We start from the raw sequence: 7774 nt of genomic DNA on the forward strand, positions 1-7774 counted from the left end.
CACTATTATGCCTTTAGCCTCCCCACCTTCATAACTCTCAATGTTATCCTTCTTAACCCAATTTCCATTGTAGCATACCAAAATTCCAACTGTATCCATTTCTGCAAAAAACATAAATAATTACTACACCGATTCATAACACTAAAAAATACAAAATAGATGAATAAAAACATGCACAACAATCATTCCACTACACATATCATCTTCTAAATCCTCAAATCTTCAAAAGTTAATTGTAGCTGCTTCAACAATTAACTTTTATTCCTTTTTGTTTTTTCTCTGATTTTGAAGATGATATCTGTGGGTTCCAAGTTATTAACAAACTAACATACACATACAATGGCAGAAATATGAACCCTCTAACCCTCCAAGTCTTTTGCACAAATGTAAACACCTTCAACAAAAGGATCAGGGAAGCAGAAAGCGTATAATGTAGTACAAGCTGAATTACCAAATTCGAAACCAAAACACACAAACTATACTTCTTACCAAAACAAACCCAGAATGCCAATAAATTCCCCACATTAGCATCTAAATTGAGCCTAACACTAGCCGTATTTACAAATTTGTAGGCCAGACAAAGTTAACCTATGATTTTTTTGTGTGCTGTTATTTTCACCATTATCAAACACATTGCACTACATTATACACGCATTCAGTCAATTTTAAACAAAATTCAACTTCACCAGACAGATCCCACTGCAGATAATATCACAAACTATGAATTTCAACATATCACAACAAGTGCAAACTGAAAATTTAAGCTTTTATGCCCTCTGTGGTGAAAGGGGCTGAACGATTTCATAATACACATACACTACCAAACCAATATCACAACTCACATCCGTTCACAACGACACCGGAAGTCGCCACTTTCCCTTCTCTGTGGAATCGCAGCAGTCAGCTCGATCGGGAGGTCAACAATGGACGCCGTGCCTTCCGGCTTCGCTGCGCCCAAACTAGGGTCCCAAGTTTGAGGACATCTGGGTTAGGACGATGGATGGGTTGCGAACTGGATTGCTCAGTGGGAACATGTCTCGCAACCTGGAGTTCCCCCAATTTTTGCCAACCTTCCAACACAGAGGAGAGAGAGTTGAGCTGAGTTCAGACAAGTTCCCTTTCAGAAAAAGGCCAATAACGGGTTGATACATGTGCTTTTATATGGAGGGCAGTTTGGTCATTTCACGTTCACAAGTGATTATTTGAGAACACAATTTGTAAGCTGATTATTTCAGAATACCACTTTTGAAAAGTGATTATATCAGCTTATTTCCCTTAAATTAAACACCCTGCCCCCGGCTCCTAGAATTACGTGCACTTGTTTTAAAGTTACGTCCATGCCTACTTTGGCTTTTCAGACACTTAGATCAGTTTTGGAAGACCCGACGCTTAACTAAGCGATAAACCACCAGACCAGTCGATCCGGGACCCCGTGGGTCCATGGTCTCCGATGGTCAATCTGAGCTTCTCTGAAGGTTCCTCATAGAGAAGAAACCATGTTCCGCGAGTTTGGTCCGAAACGGACGGTCGGATTGGCCAAAATGGCGTTATCGCTTAAAATTTAAACCCTAGATCCAGGGTTCGCGATTTCGGAGTATCCGGGACTCCGATTCACAATCCGTCGAATCCTACACGATTCTGGAATCATGTAGTACGACATATCCAAAATTCAGTGCGATCCGACTATTAGACGACACTGCACCCAAGGATCGCGCGATATGGAAAATCCGTTCGGGGATCAAACGGACTCCGAATCGAGATCCGCGAAATCCTACGCGCTCGTGACAACACGAGGATCACAAAACTGCATAGAATTACTTCACCACCCTCGCCCACGTGCTGCCTCACGCGCGGGCAGATTCGGGTGTCCAAAGCGATTTTTGCCTCCCGGAAAAGCTCGGAATCAAGACTCCAAACTCCTATCCTAGGTAAAACACCCCATTTAGAGTCACTTTTGTTCTTGGACATACCCCAAAAAGTGACCGAAAACAGTAGATCACGGCGGCCGAAGTTTCGGCCAAATTTCAAGTCGAAAATCGAACGTGTTAGAGCTAAAATCGATCGAAACCCATACATCCATCATCTAGAACATGAAAAATAGATGAGAAACCATACCTTACTCGATAGATTTGGTGGAGAATTGAAGGAGAAAAATGAGCTGGAAGTTTGAACTGGAAATCGGCAAACAATGGCAGATTCCGGCGAGCTCCGGCCACGGCAACGGCGGCGACGGGTCAGGAAATGACGGCGGTCGAGTTGTGGTTCGTTTGGTACCAATGACGGAGATCGGCTCTAAGTGTGGCGGCCGTGGCGACGTCTGGAAGGAGGAAAGGTCGGGCTGCTCGCGGGAATCGGGAAGAGAGAGAGAGAGGAGAGAGAAATGAGGAGAGAGAAGAAGGAGAGGGATAAAAATCTGACTTTTTGGCCAAATTACCATTTTGCCCTTCGCGGTATTTGATCGTATTTTCTTCGTTACAACTCCGATTCGAGTCTACTCCGTGTCTACGGACTCGTTTCGCCGTGTTCTACGCAACGGCGGAAGCGGAATTGCCAAATTCTTTCTCGATCAAAAAGTCAACTTTTTATATATTAAAATATGTGAGGGCAAACTTGTCTTTTTGCTAGAAGATATTAATCCGACCCAATCTCCGCTTTGGAATCCGAGCCGAATCCTGTGCGTGTCCGACACCTGGCGAATTTCGGGCACAAATGACCTTTTTACCCTTCTCGTTTCAAATTCTTTTAAATTTTCCCCTAGACTTCTGCCGAAATTTCGACAGAGTCTCCCCTGTATTTTGACCAAACCAAAAGTTTTCCACCTGTCAAACAAGCTCAAAACCATACCAACAGCCAGAATATCTCAAATCACACAAATCTCAACTTCAGTTTCTCAGTTTTTAACTAGATATCAGAGCCTTTCTATAAATTTACAGAACTTTAAGAAATTTACAAAGAAATCTTACACTTGGTGGTGGTGCGGAGGCTGGGAAGATGGCCCGAGTGGTTTCCTTCGTACTTCTACGGCCTGGGGGAGAAAACAAGTTTAAAGGTGTGAGTGGACAAAAATAAGGTTCTTAAAAATAAGTTAGAACATAATAACCCCCGTTTTGAAATAAATCGGGATACAAATCGATAATTTAGCTATATTTCAACATAAAGTACTCAATAAACATGAATAAATATGCTGATGAATATACTTGCATAACTGGTCAAATATAAAGATATTAATGCATGAAAAATCAGAGAAGCTGGTATAAAATAACTGAAAGTCATCACTGCGTAACAGGGCTCAAAATCTTTTGAAACAACCACCTAATTGTACCCCTGTAATATCAGTCAATTCCCCTAGCAGGTCTCGGGCGTCACACAGCCTACCCGAGCCTCAAACTGGCGAAATCAGGGGACTATGATCAGCCTGATCCGCCGGCAGGTCTCGATGACACCAAGTCGACTCGAGCCGCTCTGGCAGGATGCAGGGGACCGCAGTCAGCCTGATCCGCAATCCTGGCAGGTCTCGGGGACACAGAGTCAGCCGAGCCGCAATCCTGGCAGGTCTCGGGACACCAAGTCTGCCGAGCAGCAAATCTTGGCACTCACGGTCCGAGCGTCCCCGAAACTCGTGAGGCAAGTCAAGTGCACTGACTAACTGAATCAGACTGGATGTCCGAAGACATCGGTCCGACTGAGGGTATTCACCAAAAGCAAATGGGTACACGGTGGTTCTAAAATAATTATTTCTGATAAAATCTGATGTCCTCTGTACTCTGGTAAATCTGAGCTAAACTACTATTTTGTCTCAAAAACCTCAAATCTGTTGCTGGACTAAGTATTATAAAAATAAAGATAATTTCACAATAAAATTCATGCTATTACACTTATTTAAAATCAAATAGAAAAATATAATCATAAAACCGTTAAAGAAAGAAAAGTCCACTCACTGATGGTCCGAGCTAGCTGGACCCTTCGAAGGTCCCTCCTGCAGGTCGATCGGACCCCTGGTGCCTGATTAACCATGAATAATAAATTAATAAACTGCTGAATAAAAAGAATTTAAATTAAACACCCTGCCCCCGGCTCCTAGAAATATGTGCACTCATTTCAAGTTACTCCTATGCCCACAGTAGCCCTTTCAGACACTAAGATCATTTTTGGAAGACCCGACGCTTAAATAAGCGATAAACCACCAGACCGGCCGATCCGGGACCCGTGGGGTCCACGATCTCCGATGGCCAATCTGCGCTTCTCTGAAGGTTCCTTACAGAGCAGAAACTATGTTCGGCGAATTTGGTCCGAAACGGATGGTCGAATTGGCCAAAATTGCGTTATCGCTTAAAATCCAAAACCTAGCCCCAGGGTTCGCGATTTCGGAGTATCCGGGACTCCGATTCGTAATCCGTCGAATCCTACACGATCCTGGAATCATGTAGTACGACATATCCAAATTTCAGTGCGATCCGACGATTGGACGACACTGCACCCAAGGATCGCGCGATATGGAAAATTTGTTCGGGGCTCAAACGGACTCCGAATCGAGATCCATGAAATCCTACGCGCTCGTGACGATACGAGGATCTCAAAACTGTCCAGAGTTACTCCACCACCATCACCCACGAGCCGCCACACGCGCGGGCAGCTTCAGGTGTCCAAAGCGATTATGGTTCGTCGAAAAATCTCGAAACCAAGACTCCAAACTCCTATCCTAGGTAAAACACCCCATTTGGAGTCACTTTTGTTCTTGGACATACCCCAAAAAGTGATCGGAAACGGCTGATCACGGCGGTCGAATTTCGGCCAATTTTCAAATTGAAAATCGAGTGATCTAGAGGTGAAATCGATCAAAACCCAGCCAACCATCAGTTAGAGCACGAAAAATAGCTGAGAAACCATACCTTACTCGATCGATTTGGTGGAGAATTGAGCGAGAACGAAGGAGATGAAGTCTGGATGAAAATCGGCAGAAAATCGCCAGTTTCCGGCCAATTCCCGGCGGTTCAAGGCCGGCGACGAGTCGAGGAAGGGAGGCGGCGGCGAGACGGAGCGATTGGCACCAACGGCGGAGGTCGCCGTGCCCTGTGGCGGCAACGAGCTTGAACTGAAATGGGGAGGAGGCGACGGCGTCGCACGCGGGAGGAGGAGAGAGAGAGAGAGGAGAGAGAAGGGAGAAAGAGATAAAATCTGACTTTTTGTCTAAATTACCATTTTGCCCTTCGCGGTATTTTGATCATATCTTCTTCGTTACCACTCCGATTCGGGTCTACTCCGTGTCTACGGACTGCTTTCGCCGTGCTCTACGCAACGATGCAAGCGGAATTCCCAAATTCTTTCTCGATTAAAAAGTCAAATTTTCCCCCATTAAAATATGCGAGGGCAAAATCGTCTTTTGAATAGAATAAAGAAATCTTAATTTTTAGATATTTTGGTTTGGGTTACGTGTAGGATTTTTCGGCGTGCTGACAGACCCCATTCATGGTGTTGGATGTTCCGACGTATGGGGAGATTTTATGATTGTTAGGTCTCATGTGGCGTAGGATTTTTCGACGTTGAGACAGACTCTATACTTCGGGTTGGATGTTCCTGTGTCTGGGGAGATTATGTGATTGTTAGGTCCCATGTGGCGTAGGATTTTCTGGCTTGAGGACAGACCCCATACGTGGTGTTGGATGTTTCGGCGTATGGGGAGATGACATGATGGTTAGGTCGCACGTGACGTTGGATTTTCCTGCGTGCTGACAGACCCCATACGTGGCGTTGGATGTTCCGGTGTATGGGGAGATTTTACGTGATTATTAGGTCTCACACGTGTCGTGAGATTCTTCTAGCATGTGAGACAGGCCCCATATGTGGTGTTGAATTTTCCCGCTTATGAGGAGATTATGTGACTAACAGGGAGATGAATAAAGGTTTTGTAGGTGGTTGGAATCGGGATTTAGTAGAAAGAACTACGTGTGGCTTGATCCCTCAGTGAGAGTACGTAGGTAGCCTAGGATAGTACCTAGGTGCAGCCGCATACTAAATGTTATTTATGTTGTTTTATTGAGATTGGTTCTAACCTTGTCATTAGTCCTGAAATTCGGTTGAAAACTAGATGATGTAAAGTGCAATTAGGCATTCATATTTATGTTTGAAATTATTATTTGCCTTGGTTAAGGTATTAGTTGACCTAAGAGCTCTGTTGGTAGTTTAGTTTCAGATCATTTGAAGGCCGGAGGCCGAATATGTGAATTGCATGAAATTATCTTGTGCATACTGCTAGTTGTGGATATTAAATGCGTTTTATGGGATTGTCCAAATTATAAGGGAGACTCTGCCAAAATTTCGGCAGAAAGTCTCGTGCCCTTATTCCTTTTGGGAAATGAGACTTTAGTTTTAGTGACTGGGTCCGACATCGGGGTGATGTCGGAATTTCCACAGGATTCGTCTCGGGTTTCGGGAAATTCGGGAGGGGGAGGGGGGGTGGGTCCTGTCTGCTCGGTGTTCCGGTCTTTATGCCCACCCCGAATATATAGTTATATTTTAACTAATATTGCAACTGATGCTTAAGAAATAATAGGGTTTTCATGGAGCCACGGCCTTGGCAGGCATGCATGTGGCTCAATTCCTAGCTGAAATTTAGATTAAATTAATGTAGAATATTTTTTGTATAAAAAAATAATGGCTAACATGTGAAATATGGGAGGGAGAAGAGCTACTCTTTGTTTAGTGCAAGTAGTGATAGAGAAATTGTCAAAGGTAGAAAGAAGATTTGGAAGAAGAAGAAAAAGCAGAAGTAAAGGCATGAAGAAGAAGTTGGGAAAACATAAATGAAGAGAGATAAAATATTATAGTAAGTTAATTAAAATTAATTTAAACACATAATTATTTAAAGAAAAGAATTAATTTGTTTAATCTTAACTATTCATTGTAGCCTAACCTAATGGTTAAAAAATTGTGTCAAATTTACGGTGCCACGGATCTACCCCTTATATATATAAGTCACGATAATGGGACACACAAAAAATCACACATTTTAACACTCTTTTTTTCAATCGTTAAATCTTTCATAATCCAACGATTTAGCAATTATCATTTGCAAAAATTATTTATTTATTTACTGAGACATGAAGTTACAGCACAGTCCACAAGGTTTGTAATCTCTCTACATTAAAGTTAGAATTGGATACACCCCATTATACAATGTTCTTTCTCCTTTACCGATTTCTTCCCCACCCCATCTCCCCTTATCTCTCTCTCCCTCCCTCCCTCTGAACTCTGCTCCTTATGAGAACTTGCCGGAAAACGAATGGAACCGGCCAAAAGATCAACAAAACTCCATATTGGTCCTCTAACCATTTTATCCCTCTCGCAGCACATATGCATCCTTCCTCTTCCTTATTAGCATTTAATAGAAGGAAAAAAACAAACAAAAAGAAGCACGTTTCCCAAAGTATATTAAATGTTTTAAAAGAATTGATAACTCATACAAATGCAATCCTAGCCATTGAAACTTATTTAATCCAATGGTTTAAAAAGTGTGTCAAAATGATTATTCTCACATTACAATAATACTAATTAAACAAAACTCGACTTCAATATTTAGATTTTGGAATTGAAACTGATTATTCTGACAATAGAATTGCAACTAATTATTCTTACAATAGAATTGAAACTGATTATTCTGACAATAGAATTGCAACTAATTATTCTTACAATAGAATTGAAACTGATTATTCTGACAACAGAATCACAACAATACCAATTAAACTAAACTCAGACCTTCCTTAATTAGCACTTAGTG

Source organism: Prunus dulcis, chromosome 4, assembly GCF_902201215.1.
Source record: "Prunus dulcis chromosome 4, ALMONDv2, whole genome shotgun sequence".
In the NCBI taxonomy this organism is placed as follows: domain Eukaryota; kingdom Viridiplantae; phylum Streptophyta; class Magnoliopsida; order Rosales; family Rosaceae; genus Prunus; species Prunus dulcis.